The 19,290-nt window shown below is 34.2% G+C and overlaps 3 non-coding genes across 3 annotated transcripts; all 3 read right to left on the bottom strand.

Annotated features, from left to right (window-relative positions):
* Positions 1-5,350: 5,350 nt before the first annotated feature.
* LOC136225300 (small nucleolar RNA snoR27) lies at positions 5,351-5,438 on the bottom strand. Its single transcript, XR_010687022.1, has one exon. It is a non-coding gene; the product is annotated as a small nucleolar RNA snoR27 (small nucleolar RNA).
* Positions 5,439-5,792: 354 nt separating this feature from the next.
* LOC136225299 (small nucleolar RNA snoR27) lies at positions 5,793-5,876 on the bottom strand. The gene has a single exon (XR_010687021.1). It is a non-coding gene; the product is annotated as a small nucleolar RNA snoR27 (small nucleolar RNA).
* Positions 5,877-6,101: 225 nt separating this feature from the next.
* On the bottom strand, positions 6,102-6,194 carry LOC136225298 (small nucleolar RNA snoR26). The gene has a single exon (XR_010687020.1). It is a non-coding gene; the product is annotated as a small nucleolar RNA snoR26 (small nucleolar RNA).
* Between the last annotated feature and the right edge of the window lie 13,096 nt (positions 6,195-19,290).

Below are 19,290 nucleotides of genomic sequence, written 5' to 3' on the forward strand. Positions count from 1 at the left end.
TTAAAATAAGTATAAGTAATATATTACAAATTGATATTCTGATGTTAATAATAAAAATTGAGATGATGAGAAATTAAAAGAGAGGTCTACATATATTAAGCATTATATATTATCCTAATGATCATTATATATAATTAAGAGAGGTCTATATATCTTAAGCCATATATTAGTTAGATTGAAGTTGAAACTGAGTATTTACCGATAGGCAGAGAAAAGGAGGAAGATGAAAAGGTGTTTCATTTTGGAGGCTAGATCTGTTAATTGGAAAACCCTACCACAATGTACGAAACACACACATATATATAGTCATGTGAAAAGGTGAAAAACCCTAATATCCAGAATCTTCTTTATTTTATATTTATATATTTTTTTTTTTACAAATTATATTTTATATCTAGTTACAAATTATACTTAGCAACTTAAGAATAAATGGTACTGCTTCTCTTTTTAGACTGTACATGGTATTATTAAATGTACAAATCTAAACATTTATAATTTCTGCATAAATTTTTAATAAAAAACTTGAATACAAAGTTTATTAAATTATAAATCTATTAAACTAAAATTATTATTAAAAATTCAGATCGGGCCAGGCTGGGCCTGCGTTTTGAGATAAATCCCAGGCCCAACCCACTATATGTCCGGGTCTAAGCGGGCTTGGGCCGGACTGAGCTTATTAAGAAATATATATGTCCAAGCCCAGTCTTTAACGTGCGGGCCTGGGCGGGTTGAGCGGGCTTTTGAACAGGTCTAATTTGAAGTAACAAAGGCATTTTTACAGATTTAATATAGCTCAAACTTCCAACGTTCTTGCAACTCAAAGCATCAGCTACAACATTAGCTTTACCAGGATGATATTCAATCGTCAGATCATAATCTTTCAGTAGCTCAATCCATCTTCTTTGCCTCAAATTTAATTCCTTCTGACTCATTATGCACTTCAAACTCTTGTGATTAGTGAAAATGCGACATTTCTCACCATAAAGATAGTGTCTCCAAATCTTCAAAGCGAACACAACAGCAGCTAATTCAAGATCATGTGTTGGGTAATTCAATTCAGTGGTCTTAACTGTCGTGATGCATAAGCAATTACTTTATCATTCTGCATCAACACAATTCCAAGACATTGCCTTGAAACATCACTATATATTGTATACCCTTCACCCACTACAGGTAGTGTCAACACTGGAGCACTAATCAGTCTTGACTTCAAAGTATCAAAACTGTTGTGACACTCGGGTGTCCACTTGAATTTTACTCCCTTTTTCAACAACTGCGTCATCGGAGAAGCTATAAGTGAGAATCCATTCACAAACCTTTTGTAATACCCTACTAACCCAAGAAAACTACACACTTCATGTACATTCGATGGTGATTTCCAGTTAGCTACAACCTCAACTTTCTTAGGATCCACCAGAATTCCCTTAGTTGATACAACATGCCCCAAGAACATAATTTCATCAAGCCAAAACTCACATTTACTAAATTTGGCATACAACCGCTTCTCTCTCAAAATCTGCATAATTGTCCTCAAATGCTTACTGTGGTCTTCCTTACTCTTAGAATACACAAGAATATCATCAATAAACACAATTACAAATGTATCTAAATAGGGTTTAAATATTCGGTTCATCAGATCCATACATGCAGCAGGTGCATTAGTTAACCCGAATGGCATTACCAAAAACTCATAATGCCCATATCGAGTTTTGAAAGCTGTTTTCTGAACATCTCCTTCTCTGATCTTCAACTGATGATATCCGGTTCTCAGATCAATTTTTGAAAATATTATTGCCCATTGCAGCTGATCAAACAAATCATCGATTCTAGGCAACAAATACTTGTTACGGATTGTAACCTTATTCAACTGACGGTAATCTATACACAACCGCATTGTTCCATCCTTTTTCTTCACAAACAACACTGGAGCTCCCCAGGGTGATAAACTAGGTCGTATATATCCCTTATCTAACAACTCTTGCAACTGTAATTTTGATTCTTTCATTTCCTTCGGTGCCATTCTGTATGGTGCTAGGGATATAGGAGCAGTACCTGGTTGTAAGTCAATTGCAAACTCTACTTCTCTTTCTGGTGGTAACCCTGGTATATCATATGGGAACACATCTGGATGTTCATTCACAATTGGCACATCTTCTAATTTAGGAGGTTTTCCCCTGCTGTCTATCACATATGCCAAGAAAGATTCACGCCCCTTCCTTAACATTTTTAAAGCTATCATAACAGAGACTATATTTCTATGTACACCTCTCTCGCCTTGAAACACATATTTTTCCCCATTAGCTAATAACAGATTAACTTTCTTTCTACAACAGTCTACCAAGGCTTGACACTTAGATAATGAATCCATGTCTAATATCACATCAAATGTTTGAACCATTAAAGGTACCAAATCAGCATGTATAAAGGACTTTCCTAACTTTACTTCACAATCAGGATATACATGTGTACATACTAAAGAGTCTCCTATAGGCATGCTAACAATTAAACATTCAGGCATCAATTTCGACTCCCACATTACATCAGACATAAATAAAGGCGACACAAAGGAATGCATAGCACCAGGATCAATAAGCACATAAACATCTTTTCCAAATAAAGAAATCGTACCAGTGATAACTTCTGCAGATGCAACAGCTTCTTGTGGAGTCATAGCAAAAACTCGAGGTTGAGTTGCAACTCTATCCGACTGAGTACCCTGATTTCTAGCTCCCTGAGAAGTATTACCAGCTCCTCTAGCCATATTGGTACCTCTACCATTACCACGACCATTTCCTCTTCCAACTGAATTACCTCCACTTGTTCTGTCACCTTGTGATCCTCGACCTCTCCCAACTGTGTTCAATTTATGACAATTAGTACGTACGTGCCCTTCTTCACCACACTCGTAACATGAAATTCTTCTTTTAGATTCTGTTATCCTCCCTGATGACGGGCAATCCTTTTTCAAATGACCCCTTCCTCCACACTGATAACATCCCAGAGATCTTTTCCTGCATTCTCCAGAATGAAATTTCTCACACTGAACACATTTTGGACCATTACCACTACGAACAATGGAAGGACTATACGAAGCTTGGCTAATAGTATCAGATGCTCGGAAATTAGTACGGCTCACAGGTGCTCCTCTTGTGTTCTGACTCTGAGTTTGACCACCTCGAAACTGAGATGATCCCCATTTCACAAACTTGGATCTCCCAATATACCCTGACTGCTTCTGACTATTCTTAGATTCTAACTTGCCTTTCAACTTTTCTTTCTGCAATGCTTTTTCCACCCAGTCTCGGTAATGTGTACCTTCATACAAACTCAGTTCATTCTGATAAAATGCACTCAGACCATCTTTGAACCTTTCACATTTAACTTCCTCAGTAGGAAACCACTGACTTGCATAATGGTATAAATCATCGAACTTGTCCACATACTCCCTCCCAGTCATAGTTACCCCTAACTCTAGTTAACCATGTATCTGCTGACACATGTAATAAACCAAACACGGTTTTTACTTTATATTCATTACTTAACTGCATAGTACCAAAGACTTTTTCTGTAGCCTTTAACCAATTATCAGCTTCCTCAGGTTCAATTGTACCCCTAAAATTAAATGCCCCACAATTTTTGGCATCCTCAATTAACTCACTAGGCCTTCGACGTGCCTCACATGTTTATTTTTTTAAAGAGATAAAGAAGATTTATTTGATTTTTATTTTTTATTTTAGAGTTTGTTTGTGATAATTAGATAATAAGAGAGTCAATTTATAAAAATAAATAAATATAAAGACCAAATTAACTCTTTTCCCTTTGACTTTTAACACGTCAATTTAGTATGTGTTTGCTAACGAAACGAAGCACATGGTACCACTTTGCAAACTTTTAAATCACATGAACGTTGTTCAAAAATGGGTGTAACCACAAGGATTATTTTTATACTTTTTTCTTATTTTAATTCTCTCTAAATATACTTTCATTCTGATTCAATTATAGACGATTATAAAAGTGTTATTTTTAGTATCAATGACATTTTATAGATCGTTCCGCGAATAAAGTATCTCATACTTTAACTAGATCTTCTTATTCCTTATAAGAACTGTGAAGTTAGGTACTGTTGTTCCAAATTTTATTTTATATTCCTTATATATGATTCCGTTTAATAAAACTTATTTTTTTTTAAAAATAAAATAAAATAGGACAATTTTTATATAATAGTAACTAGTCACAACCATTTTGTAGTACAACCACGAGACCTCCAGGGATGCTCTTACTTAGATTCAAAATTGTTAATCATTATCTAATAAGTTGAAATTGCACCAAATTAAAATCAATTTTTTTAACAAAATTTTATTATTTCTTATATTAAAAGTGTAGTTGTACTTCTCCATAAACATTAGGGGAAAATATGCTGATATAAATGATGTTATTCATTTTGGTAATTGGCGACGAACAATATCAAGGATAATCCAGACTATGGTAATCCAGCTAATACCAAATATGGAGTTTACTCACAAGGATGCGGACTAAACAATGTTATGCTCAACCCTAATTTGGACATGATGACTATATGAACACACTACCGCTTAATTTGCATGCTGAAAATCAAACATTAAAAAGAACCAAACACAATAATTATATTCCTTCAACAAGACATTAAAAAGAACCAAACACTAATTATATTCCTTCAACAAGGAAATGCAGCTTAATACATCCTGAATTTGTAAAAAAAAAAAAAAAAAATTTCATTGGCTCTCTAAACTTTCAAAGTGTCCCGATTGCCCCCTCAATTTACATAAAATGTTCATTTAACCCACTGAACTTGTACAAAATGTAATAAATTGATCACTCGGATGCAAAAAAATAAGTTAAACATGAAAGATATATTGCACGTGTCTTAAAAGAAATAAAACGACCAAAATCGGGGTATACAGTTTTAATATTAACGAAGACAAATTTTATAGTTAAACAAGTAATAACTTCATTTTTAATCTATTTTTGAATTATATAATAATATTCTAAGATGCGTAGAATGTCTTTGGCGTTTAATTTACTTTTTTAGAACAGAATGATCAATTGATTACATTTTATGCAAGTTCAAGAGGCATATTTTATACAAGTTGAGGGGGCTATTGAGACACTTTAAAAATTCAGAGGGCCAATGAAGTTTTTTGGACAAGTTCAAGGGGCAAATGATGTATTAAGCCAGGAAAGCAGAAGATATTCAAGAACAAATAAGCATTGAACATAGTAGTTTCACTTCAAAGTTCATAGCAAAGAGCAAACCGTTTATTCATTGAAAAAACCATAATAATAATAATACGATAAAAAAAACAATGCAATAATCGGATCTCAGCGTCTCACTGTTCATCTTCAATTTGTATAATTTGCAGATAGATAACGCAGAATACAAGTAACATCATTGATCCAAAATAGGGGATGGAAAATAATCAACTGAATGGAACACAAACTAAAGGTAGAATACTATGAAATAATTCCTTTAATGCACATACATAAAACATGAATCAGATATCAAGACATTTTTCCAACCTGTAGTCAAAAGTTTGAGATTACTGACCATATCAGCATGCAAAACTGAAAAGATCTAAATAGGCTGGATTTTTTTTTTGAGATACTTGAAATGAAATTGTTTAACTGATAGAATTTTCTTCATTATCCTCTCTCATGCAACATTAACCTGTTGGCATTTCTTCCCAAATTGGAATATTCATTTATAATTTGATATTGATAAAGGGGGAAATAATTCGAAGTTAATGAGGACACTGACAGGATCTCAGTATTTTCAGTTATCTTCAATTTGCACTTTGCAGATAGATAACGCAGATTACAAATAACATCATTGATCCAGAAGAAAATGGGTAGCACATATTAGGCAATAAAAGGAGCCAAAACAAGAATAAGACATGAATCAGAAATAAGAACATTTTTTCTTCTCAATTTAGCAAGGAGTTTGAGGTTGTTGACCCTTCCTTCAGGCAACATGAGAGCAAAGGCAAACATAAGAAAATGATGAAGGTAAGGATACTAGATGGCTGGATCTCAGCATCTTAGCTTACAGAGCATAATAGCTTATAGAGCATCTCAGAGTGATAAATCCCCATGTCTTTCTTCACTGATAATCAAAGTGCAAGGATAACAATATTTAGTGAACTCATCACTGATGCTCATAAGGAGAATGTAGAACCCTAGTTGGTCAAGTAGAACACTGAAACAAATGAATGCTCCCACAGTATTAACATTCTAGGAAACCAACAGTTTTTTCCTCGCATGCACAAAACCAAAGTGCTAATCTGTTAATTTAGAACCAATAACCAAACAAGGAAGACTCTGAGATTGAATCAGAATCCAAAGACTAAAATTTGACACAAACCCAACAAAATACCAAATTAAGATATCAGAACTAAAACGAAGATCAACATCAGAGATTAAAAATAAGAATTGAAACAAAAACAATAACAAAAAGGAAATCAAAATCATTGGAGATAAGATCCTCATCAATTCACACCCAATATGAATCAGTAAGGTCTAAATATTTAAAAGAAAATAAAATAATTAGGAATCACAATCACCAAAAGGAAAAAAGGAATGCAAATTAACCAGAAAAGATATCAAAATCAAGGATAATTTGAATCATCGGCAAAACTAAGTACACAGAAAATAAAGCAGGTGGATGCGGCGGCATTAATCATTAACGGAAGCAGAGGATATAACAATATATATAGTATAGTAACAGAGAGAGAGACCTGGTCGTTGCGGCTTATGAAGGAGAGATCAAAAAAAGCATTCGGTGCCCTACATTAAAACAACGTCGTTTTCATGGAATTAAAATCAGCATGATTCTACTATCTTCGTTTACGTTGAGGGCTTAGTCCGGGCCTGCACGTGGTCTGGGCTGGCTGGCTAACATAGCCCATACCTGAACAGACCAGCTCTAAAAAGGAGCAAATTATGTGAAAAAGTCACGGATGTTTGTTTCATTTTTAACAACAAATATTTTAGTGCTAAGTATAAATAGAAAAGAGCCGCCACTTTTTGTTTTAATAGAAACTAGTAAGTCTCTCCTGTTGTAGTGGTTCTAGTCTTCTCGGGTGAGAAGGAGTCTTCCTAGGGTTTATCCTTGTCGATCATCGACGCCGGCAATTTGGTGCAACTTGCGATAAAACAAAACCTAATCACCAGGCCAAGATCGAAGCGTAATAATGGACAGAAATAAGGGATTGCTCGACGCCTATGCAAAGATGAGACTGGAGGAAGATGGGGAGGATGGTATTATGATTCCGACAGAAGAAGTTCCAGTCCTCGATTCGCAACCGTCTTTGTTCATCGTCGGGCAGTTCCTGATAGCTAAATCTATCCACCTGGACAACATGAAGTGTACGTTAGCATCCATATGGAAACCGGTGAAGGGTGTCACGATCATGGAGACAGATCGAGAAGGGCAGTATTTATTTCAGTTCTATCATGAGCTGGATGTAGTTCGAGTGCTGAATGATGGACCATGGACATTCAACCAGAATGTTCTAATTATCAAAAGGCTGGATTTAATGGAACAAGCAATGCAGGTGGAGCTATACAGACTGGTCATATGGGTTCAGATTGCAGACCTACCCGTGGGATTCCAAACAGAGAATATATGCAAAATTCTAGGAGACTTCCTAGGTTCATTCATAGAAGTAGATGATAGGAATTTTACAGGGCTCAGACATAGTTACTTGCGCATCAAGGTAGCTATAGATGTCTGATTACCCTTTAAAATGGGGCAGAAGATATGACTACCCAGTTTTTGCTTCTACTGTGGTATTATAGGCCACTCAGACAAGTTCTGTGCAAATGTTTTTGATAATCCTGCTGCACCAGTAGAAAGGCAGTATGGAAGCTTTCTTAGAGCAACAATACGCTGAAACGGTAGCCATGCGGGGAGGGAGTGGCTACGAGAGTCAGGTGGGGAAGGAAGTAACAGCAACAACGAGGGTAATATCACTTAAGTTGGATCAATCATAAGATCCTTCGGTTCCTATATCCCTGGAATTGCATTACAGCCAAATATCAGCAATATCATTCAAGGCATTACGCATGATCCCAAGAGACCGAGATGGGAGGAGAGCGAAATGGATATGGATGAATCAGATAACTCAAAAAACGAAGAAACGACAAGACCTAGAGGACAGGCCCGCCAGTATCAATGAGTCTATTCAGCTGGAACTGTCGTGGGCTGGGCAACTCACGAACAGTTCAGGTTCTATTGGACTAAATCTGAGTCCATAAGCCCATTGTAATGTTTTTAATGGAGACAATGATCAATCAAGAGAGAGTCCAGGCTGTCAGTAGGAAGCTGGGTTTTGGGAAAGCTTTTGTGGTGGATAGTATTGGACATGGAGGAGGGCTGGCCCTTCTTTGGAAGGAAAATATTGTGGAAATTATCTCATCTTCTCTAAATTTTATTAATGCAATTATTTCTCTACCAAATATAATGCCATTTCGAGTTACTGGTTTCTATGGATACCCGAAGAGAAATAGAAGGCGAGGATCCTGGGACTTGCTGCGATCCCTCAAGGAACATGATGGCTTAGCCTGGTGCTATATTGGTGATTTTAATGACTTGATGCGTTCTAGTGAGAAGAGAGGAGGACGAACGCATCCGAATGGTTTAATTGAAGGTTTAAAAGAGCCATTGAAGATAGTGAATTATACGAGGTGGTAATGGAGGGATATAAGTTCACATGGGAGGCGGGGGGAGGGTCAGAAAGATGGGTGGAGGAGAAGCCCGATAGAGCGCTCGTTAATAAGCAATGGAACAAAATGTTTGCAGAATCAAGGCTTAAAAACCTGATTACGGTTGCATCAGACCACACGGCACTACTGTTAGAACTGCATGTCTGGATCCGTCGGCCACCGGGAAAGCATTTTCGCTTCAAGAACATGTGGTTCCAGGAGGAGCAGTGTGAAGTGATAGTAACTGCAGCATGGAGAGCGGAAGCAGATAAACCAATAAGCGCCAAAATAACTAGCTGTCGGGCGGCCTTAGAAGGGTGGAGTTTGAACCTTGATACCAATTTCAAGAGATCGTTGAATCGTCTATAGGTTCAGTTACAGTGATACAAGGGCAGAAAGGATAGATTTAGGGCGGATCAGTTCAGTACAGCTTCTCAAGCTTATTCTAAAACTTTGAGACGGCAAGAGGAATTTCAGAAACAAATGGCGAAGTTGTTCTGGCTTCGGGATGGCGATTCCAATACAAAATACTTTCATGCTTATGCTTCGGAGAGGAAACGCCACAACGGGTTCAGTGAGTTACAGAATGAGGTAGGGGACAGCTGCACATGGGGTCAGGGCTAGAGGAGCTACTGACCGACTATTTCAGGAACATTTTTTCCAGCGCAGGCATTGTGGATGCACCTGTTCTTGAATGTGTTAGAACTAAGCTATCACACCAACACAAAGTTGTTTTAGCTAGACCGTTCACAACCAGCGATGTGAAGAGAGCTTGCTTTGAAATGCATCCAGATAAAAGCCCGGGTCCTGATGGATTCAATCCTGCATTTTATCAGAGATTCTGGAAGATTGTGGGTTCAGACATTAGTACAACATGCTTATCATATCTCAGTCAGTTTCAACTCCCTCAACACCTGAATGATTCGCTGATTATCCTCATTTCGAAGAAGCAGAATGTGAAATTGGTCTCAGAATTACGGTCGATAGCGCTATGTAATGCCCTCCTTAAAATCCTAACAAAGATGTTGGCCAATCAGATCAAACAAGTTCTTAAAGAGGTAATTTCAGTCAATCAAAGTGCGTTTCTTTCTGATAGACTGATCTCTGACAACATTCTGGTAGCCTATGAAATCATACATAAGTTAAAAGGCTAAAGACACGGTAAGAGAGGCACAACGACATTAAAACTCGATATGAGTAAAGCATACGACCGTGTTGAATGGGGATTCATAGAACACATGCTCTAAAAGTTAGAGTTCCCAACCAACTGGATAAGATGGATTCTGATGTGTGTAACGACAGTGTCATATAAAATCTATCAAGATGTAAGAGAATTGGGACCCATCATTCCGTAGAGGGGGCTCCAGTAGGGTGATCCCCTATCACCCTTTCTTTTTCTTATATGCGCAGAAGGTTTGTCAGTGAGCCTAAAAGCTAGAGAAAGGGAAGACAGAATCCATGGAATCCATGGTGCTAGACAAGCTCCTCAGATATCACATCTATTCTTCGCAGATGACAACCTACTATTCTTTAGAGCTAACAGAGATGAAGCTCAGTGTATTCAACAATGCCGTTCTGATTATGCAAATGCCTCGGGGTAGTGTATCAATTTCCGAAAGTCATCCCTATTCTTCAGCGCTAATACTATTCCTGCATCAAGAGCAGATGTCACTGACGTGCTCCAAGTAGCAAAGGTCGAGACACTAGATTCGTATTTGGGAGCACCGATTGATATAGAAAGAAGCAAAATGAGTGTATTCAAACCCTTAAAAGACAGAATATGGAACATAATCAACAACTGGAAAGAGAAGTTTTTGACTAGAGCGGGAAAGGAGGTGTTGATAAAGTCGGTTTTGCAAGCTATACCAATATATTTGATGAGTTTATTTTTACTACCCAAAGAATTCTGTGAGGAAATCAACAAATTACTTAATCAATTTTGGTGGAAGTCTGCAGGTTCAAATGTGTCGGGTGTATATTGGAAGAGATGGGAGAAGATGAGTATACCAAAGGCTAAAGGAGGGATGGGGTTTCGTGATATCCATATGTTCAATACAACGCTTCTTGCTAAACAAGATTGGAGAATATTGCAGAACGCGAAATCTTTAGTGGCAAGAATTATGAAGGCACGCTACTATCCCCACATCGATTTTCTCCAAGCCCTCTTGGGCCACAACTCGTCCTATACTTGGAGAAGTATACTCGCTGGTCGAGAACTACTGCGTTCAGGGATTTGAAGGAAAATTGGAGATGGGTTATCGACTGATATCTGGAGAGGGCCTTGGCTTCCAGATGCTGCAAATCCATACATCAGCAGCGCACAGCCGAACGGAGAAGCAGTTGAGCTGGTGGGGGATTTAATGGACGACACGGGATGCTGGATCCGACAGCAGGTCTTGCGAGTATTCAATGCAAGAGACAACCGACTAATCTTGTTAATTTCGCGAGGCAGACCAGGAATTCAATACTCGTGGTTATGGCAACATAATCCGAATGGAATGTATTCAGTGAAGAGTGGATATCTACTGATGGTTAACTCATCAGGAGATGAGCCTGTGACGAAAGATGAGGATGCTTGGAAAAGAATGTGGAAATTAAACGTGGCTCCTAAGATAAAGAATTTCCTTTGGCGTGTATGTTCTCACTGTCTACCGTCTCTATCCAACCTCAATTTAAGACACAGTTCATTGGTTAATCAATGTACCATTTGTGGTGACACGGAAGAAGACGAAAGCCATATATTCTTGACATGTTTTTTCGCAAAGCAAGTCTGGGAGAAGTTCTTTTCGGATAATAGAATGGAGGGGTCTACGATTTTTTCAGTTGGTATACACAACTGTTGGAGGTAAATTATCCTTCTATAGAAATTATCTCAGTTATCCTATATATGGCAATTGTGGAAGAATCGGAACCGTAAGGTTTGGTAGAAGAAATTCAACATCGCGAAATCGGTATTAGCAGCATCACAAATTGAATCGCAAAATTGGAAGGCGGGTTCAAGGGCGGAAGCGGGAAAACCATCAACACCAGCAGCGGAGAGAGCGAGATGGAAAAAGCCGCAGCAAGGTTTCCTCACTTGCAACATAGATGCATGTATGAACAAGGAGGAGGCTTTCAGTTCCGCGGGGATGCTGATTCGGGATTACACATGCAGTTGCTTATATGAACGGAAAATGGGTTTTGCAGATTTCATCAACCCGACGATTGCTGAAGCAGTAGCTGTGAAGGAGGCGTTGAGTTGGATCAAGTCTCTGAACCTGTCTAACGTAGAAATCCAATTAGATTGCTACGAAGTTGTGAAGGCTATTCAACATCAAAATTTTAATCTCTCATATCTTTCTGATGTTGTAAAGGACTATTGTTTACTATTACGAGATTTGAACTTACTTTCGATCTCATTTATTAGAAGATCAGCGAACCTAACAGCTGGCGAAAGTTGTTAGTTCTAGTTCTGATTTTGGTGAGTGGGCATGTCCACCACCAATTATTTCCGATATTATCTTTTCCGATTTATATTAATTCATTCATTCTTTAAAAAAAAACTAGTAATATTTTACTAGTATTATTTAAAAATGGTAAAAATGATTTTATAGTTTAGTTACATATTCGAGAATTATATTTTACTATATTTAAAACAATATCGAAATGTTCTTTAAAAAATAATACCTAAATGCTAGTATTTTTTTTGAACCAACCTAAATGCTATTATTTAAAAAAAATAATCATATACCATAAAAAAATTCATATGAAATTTATGATACAGAGTAGTCATGGTATTGATGATTTCAATCTTAAATTTTAAAAAAAAAAATCTTAAATCAACAAAAAAAAAAAACTTCTTTCACTCCTAACTAGTAGGAGTTAATCTTAAAAGTTAGAAAACCTTGCTTCCAAAGAGGAAAAATATATTTATTCATAAAAGCTGTTCATATTTACAAAGATTTGAGCTTAAATACCTCATAAACTAGCTAGTCAAAAGACCCAAAGGCCCTTAGAAGGGTTATAACATTAACCTACAACATAGGAGTGAAATAGGAGACATAAGACTTAATGACACAACTAAGTAAATAAGGTGAAATGATTAAACAATAAATATGTTGAAGCTGGATGGTGGCCGAACTGTGGCAGGGTTGTCTTCCTTGGTCACTAAGTAGGGTCATACAACGTGTGGCCTATCCTACACGTCGTGTGGCTATTCCTTTCGGCGAGTTGCGCGAACCTCTGGCCACTCTTTTGGGCTGCCTTTTATGTGTCTCACACGATGTGTGGCTGATATCACACACCGTGTGAATTATGCTTGAATTACCCTCTGACACACCGTGTGGTGCTGTGTCAATGAATTCCTCTCTTCGCTAACTTGCTCACACATGTGACACGCCGTGTGAGCTCTCACTCATACTTGGCTAAGTGTGTTAAAGAAAATGCCCTCATCAATTTGGAATCAAAATATTTGGTTTTATTTCAATCTCATGTATCTATATTAATGTAAAGTCACTTTCTAATTTCCACGACCGTGAACTTTTATCTCAACTTCATTCATATTACCTGTCTCTACCTTCAAACTCTTTATATGTTAGCAATATTAACCCCAAAAGACAAAGAAACATAAATTAAGTTATAGAAAAAGGATAATAATGTTAATTTGAAATTACAAGAAACCAAATAAAATTATAAAATTTCTGTAACCTTTAGCCGAACTGAATATCAAACGGGGTAATTTAAGACTTGATAATATTAGTTTCTTTAAGATATGTTTAGTTGCAATTGACTATCGACTCCTAAAATACAATAGAAATATGGGCAAACTCGAACCGTGTGTAAAAGTTATCACCGAAATAAAGACATAAATTGAATAGAGAATTAAAAACCGAAAATTGTAAGGACTTTGTTAGAGCATCCCTAATGGGAGATAACAACTTGGGGGTGACACCTAAGTTACAAGCAAAAATTATAACCATTAGAATACTTGTTACTTTACAATTTTTGAAGGGTAAAAAAATTTGGAAAAATTAACAGGAAGGACTTGACATGAAATTAACCAACCAAAAATATATTTTTCTGATGATGCCTTTTGAGGAAAGTGGTGGCCACTCTCCCATTCTTTGTGACTTTATAGGAAAGTGATGGTCACTCTCCCATTATTTGTGTTTTTATGCTAAGGCAAAAACTTGTTACTTTTTTTTTTTAAGTAACAAACTAAATTAAGTTACAATCACTCTAATGGTTGTAAACAAATAACTCCCTACAAGTGACAATGAAGTAACATCCATTAAGGATGCTCTTATGAAGCCACTGCCCACAGGAATCTAAGGAAACCTGTAAATATTAAATTAAGGGACTTTGCAATAGCAGAGTACCTGTAATTTTTCTCCATTACGGTGGATTGTCCACCATAATGGTACTTTTCTTTACTTTGGGTTTAAAAACAGTCCATTGTAAAGAAATATTTTTTTAACTAATACTATATTAATAATATTTTTTTAAAAGCCCTAAATTGGTGTTTAACCCGAAAATACCCTAATATTTGTTAAAAATTTAATATTACCCATAATTTTTAAAATGTTGACCACATCACTTAATATATTATTTATTCCCTAAATTTGTTTTAAAAAAATACCTCTATATTTATTCAAAATTTAATTTTATCCTCATTTTTAAAATGTTACCACATCAGTTAATATATTATTTGCTCCCTAAATTTTTAAAATATCTTAATAGCCCATCAACTTACATAGCGTAAAATATAGTCAATTAATCATTCGGTTAAAAAAAGTAAGTTACATGCAGAAAATGTGTTGTGTGCATCTCAGAAAAGTAAAACGATCAAGATCAGAGTATGATATTCTAATATAAAAAATGACAAGTTTTAGAGATAAAAACTTCATTTTTAGTATGCTTTAATTTATTATATGAATTATGCAATAACATTTTAAGGTGCGTGCAACAAACCTTTTGCATGAAGATTACTTTTTTACAACCGAGTGATTCATTTATTATATTTTAAGTAAGTTGAAGAGGGTTATCAAAATATTTTAAGCAAGTTAAGAAGGTTATTGGAATATTTTAAATTTTTTTTTATTCATTTAAAAGTTCAAAAGTCAATTAATTTTTTTGGACAAGCTTAGATAAAAAAAATGATATATTAAACCTAATATATAATTACACATCTAAATTTATACTTTATACTTTAACCTATCATATACCAGATTCTACTTATTACATACCTATAAGATATGGCAATTTTAGACCCCTAATACTCTTATTTGCTTATAAAATAGGTCAATTTATAAAAGAGTAATCTATATATAATATAAAACAGTAACGATGGAACTGAGGTGTCACTTCCTCCTTTTTTAGTGATAAAAAATTTAATATATTAATTTTAATTTTATTATATATATTTATCTATAAAAAGATTTTTTATCCATACTATATCAAAGAGTTCTACAGAATTTAAATTAATCCCTAAAATCTCTCTAATTCTCTACACATCTATCTATATATAATATAAAACCGTAACGATGGAGCTGAGGTGTCACTTCCTCCTTTTTTACTGATAAAAAATATAATAAAAAATATAATATATTAATTAATCCCTAAAATCTCTCTAATTCTCTACACATCTATATCTAAAAGTTCTACATAATTTAAATTAATCCCTAAAATCTCTCTAATTCTCTACATATCTATATATCTATATATAATATAAAACAGTAACGATGGAGCTGAGGTGCCACTTCCTCCTTTTTTACTGATAAAAAATATAATATAAAATATAATATATTAACTTTAGTTATATTATTATATTTATTTAATTATAAAAAGAGTATTTTATCCGTATTATATCTAAGAGTTCAACAGAATTTAAATTAATCCCTAAAATCTCTCTAATTCTCTACATATCTATATCTAAAAGTTCTACAGAATTTAAATTAATCCCTAAAATCTCTCTAATTCTCTACATATCTATATATCTATATATAATATAAAACAGTAACGATGGAGCTGAGGTGTCACTTCCTCCTTTTTTACTGATAAAAAATATAATATAAAATATAATATATTAACTTTAGTTATATTATTATATTTATTTAATTATAAAAAGAGTATTTTATCCGTATTATATCTAAGAGTTCTACAGAATTTAAATTAATCCCTAAAATCTCTCTAATTCTCTACATATCTATATCTAAAAGTTCTACAGAATCTATAGATAATATAAAACAGTAACGATGGAACTGAGGTGTCACTTCCTCATTTTTTAGTGATAAAAAATTTAATATATTAATTTTAATTTTATTATGTATATTTATCTATAAAAAGATTATTTTATCCCATATATTTAAGAGTACTACAGAATTTAAATTAATCCCTAAAATCTCTCTAATTTTCTATATCTATATATAATATAAAACAGTAACGATGGAACTGAGGTGTCACTTCCTCCTTTTTTACTGATAAAAAATATAATATAATATATAATATATTAGTTTTTATTTTATTATTATATTTATCTATAAAAATATTATTTAAAGTAAATGTGAAAATCAAATAATAATATTTAATTTATATAACACATTTATGTCATTAATTGTAATTATTAGATTGTATTTTTATTAATATTTATATATTAAGATGAATCCGTGCATCGCACGGGCCAAAAACTAATATAAGAGTATTAGAGGTCTATAAAATAGGTCAATTTTAGACATCTAATACTCTTAACATGTAATATATATATATATATATATATATATATATATATATATATATATATATATATTTAAATGAGCTGCCAATTTATACGTTTAACTAATTTTGTCTTATTGGTTTAACAAGAGGATTAGTTAAGTATAATTAACGTATATAGACGTGAAAATTGAATAGGTTAGTAGTTGATGAGATACTTAACTGTAATTGATCAACAAAACTTGCTTAGTCAAACCTATATCCTAACTAAATAGTGCGGTCTCGTGGTTGAGCTAATGCTTAGCCTTAGTTTTTTTTTTTTTTTTTTTTTTTATAGAACTTCATATTTTGCGATTTATTTAGAGATGTCATCTAACCAAGTAATAATCGAGATAAATTGGAAATAGAAGCAACAACTCTTGGTTAGATTAGATTTATTTAATACGAAAAATCACAATCTCTTGTTACACAATATAAAACACAACGTTTTCTTATATTTATGAATTTATAAAAGTTAAATAAGGAATCTAAAGTCCTAGTTTACATTTATTCTTGTTTATCAAAGCATAATTCTTCTTAGTTTATCTTGTTTTATTACTTCTAGTTAAAAACCAACCTCAAAGTTATTAATTGCTTAGATAATAAAGAACTTAATTATAACGGGTACTCGAATTATCAGATTTTGTGGGGATCGAATTGTACTTACATACTTTATTACTTGTTTGTGATAGAGTACATTTTTCCTTGTTATCCATATCACATGTATCATAAGGCAAAAGTCACTAGCCGAGTAGGGAACTCAATACTAAAAGAACAATTAGGTAAAACCTTGTAGGAAGATCGAATTATCTAAACATAAGGTAAAAAAGCGCTAGCCAAAGCTTGTCATTATAAGAACGATTTGGTAGATCCTAAAGAAAGGTCAAATTGTCACAAAAAAACTTTGCACTACGACTAAAGAAAGTCCACCAGAACTAAAGATCATGTAAAGGCATAAGATCCAGAAATAAGCCTTAATAAAATAAGGTCAGATATAGAAAAGAAATGTCTAAAAACTACACGCCAATTATATCCATAGTATCTAAAATACGAAGTTTCTAGATAGAATTTAAAGGAACCACCCAAGATCCCTCTTTTACAAAATTTCGAGTTTCCACATAGAGTTCTTTGAAAGCAGCGAGGGTTATTAAGTGAAAAAATTGTAGGAATAGAACCCTATATATGGTTTGAACTAAGACTCTTGCATAATTACAAGTTTGTGTTATCACTATTTTATATAGTATCTTAAGTCATTATTTTATGTTGTTTTTGAGAGTTTTGTGAGTGTTTCTTCATAGTTTTAAATGTATTCTTCTTTGTTCTTGTCTTGAATGGAATTATGAGTAATTTCAAGTGTTTTGGAATTAAAATGAAGAAATGGGAGAAAGCTATCTAGAGTTGTGATTCAGAAGTCAACAAATACACTAAAAGTCAAAACATATGATGTCGACTTTAAGTGATAGCTCCGCCAGCTGGGCAGAGCTACATGTGATTCAAGAATTAAAAAGAAAGCACAAATCTATTTAAAAATACTCCAAAACCTTCCTTGCTCAATTCTAAATTAATTAGTTCAAGAAAAAGAAGCATTCCTGAAGATTAGGGAGATACATATTTTAAAAAGACTCCAAAACATTCCTTACTCAATTCCAAATCAACTATGGCAAGATAAGGCAACAATATTAAAGACTATAAAGATGTTTTAGGTATTTTTTTTTTTTTATAAATAGGAGTCTCAAAACTCCTATAAATATGGACTTTTCCTAGTTAGTTCCATACATCGTTTTACACATCGTGTTTAGATCGTTTTCATTATTGTTATATTTCAGTTTTAGTTTCGCTTTGAATTTAATTTTAGCATTTAATTTTTAGCTTTTTCTTAGTGTAACAAGGTCTAAACTAATCCATAGTTTAAACCTTGAAAAACTATACTTTGATTTGTATTCACCTTGTGTTCTCAAAAGTGGTGAATACAAGATTGGTTGGTTGGGGAGTCGGTTTTGCATGTACGTGCGTAATTTTTTTTTGTTAAATCAAACTTGCTCAATTTTTTTTGTATATATAATACGTGTTATAATCTGAGTGGTCAATAACCAATTTTTAAGTATCAATGTAAGACTTCTCAAAAATTAAGTTAGATTCTTAACATGTAAAAAAAATGTGTTCAATAAAAAATTTTGGGTTTAGAGAGGACCTAACAGGCAAAACAAATTTAAAAATTTGGATTTGAGAGAGCCTTAAGGCCAAAAAAAAAAATTAGAAATTTGGTTTTAAGGGGGGGGGGGGGGGGGCTAACCGGAAAAAAAATAGAAATTTGGATTTGAGAGAGTCTAACGGCACAAAAAAAAATAGAAATTTGGATTTAAACCAGCATGCCATTAATATTTCTTGGTGACAGGGGGTCGGAACTGCTCCTAGCCAGGCCGATTTATCAATACTCAATCAAAGTTCTACGTCAAATGCCTAGTTTATCAAATACTTAATCACAGTTTAATCAAATCACCAATTTAGCACCCTAATCCTTAAATTTTGTGGAGACATGAGGGGTCAAAACTACCCTGGTCATGGTGGTTCCGACGGCCGGAGGAGCCCGGGCCCCCTCGGGCCCCTGCCTATATATGCCCTTAGTTCTCAAGTATTATTATATGAAAGTTCTTAGTTTCTTTCATCTCCATATTCTTCCATTTCTAATCTTTCAATTTTAATATTATTTGGGCATGAGTCTCTTAATTCCATTTCCATAATGCTTACATGTTTTAGCTATCATGAGCTAAATCTACATGGACTAGGATGGAGGTGAACTTAGCCTAATTAAATATGAATCTG

The sequence above is a fragment of the Euphorbia lathyris genome, chromosome 3 (genome assembly GCF_963576675.1).
Source record: "Euphorbia lathyris chromosome 3, ddEupLath1.1, whole genome shotgun sequence".
NCBI classification, from domain to species: domain Eukaryota; kingdom Viridiplantae; phylum Streptophyta; class Magnoliopsida; order Malpighiales; family Euphorbiaceae; genus Euphorbia; species Euphorbia lathyris.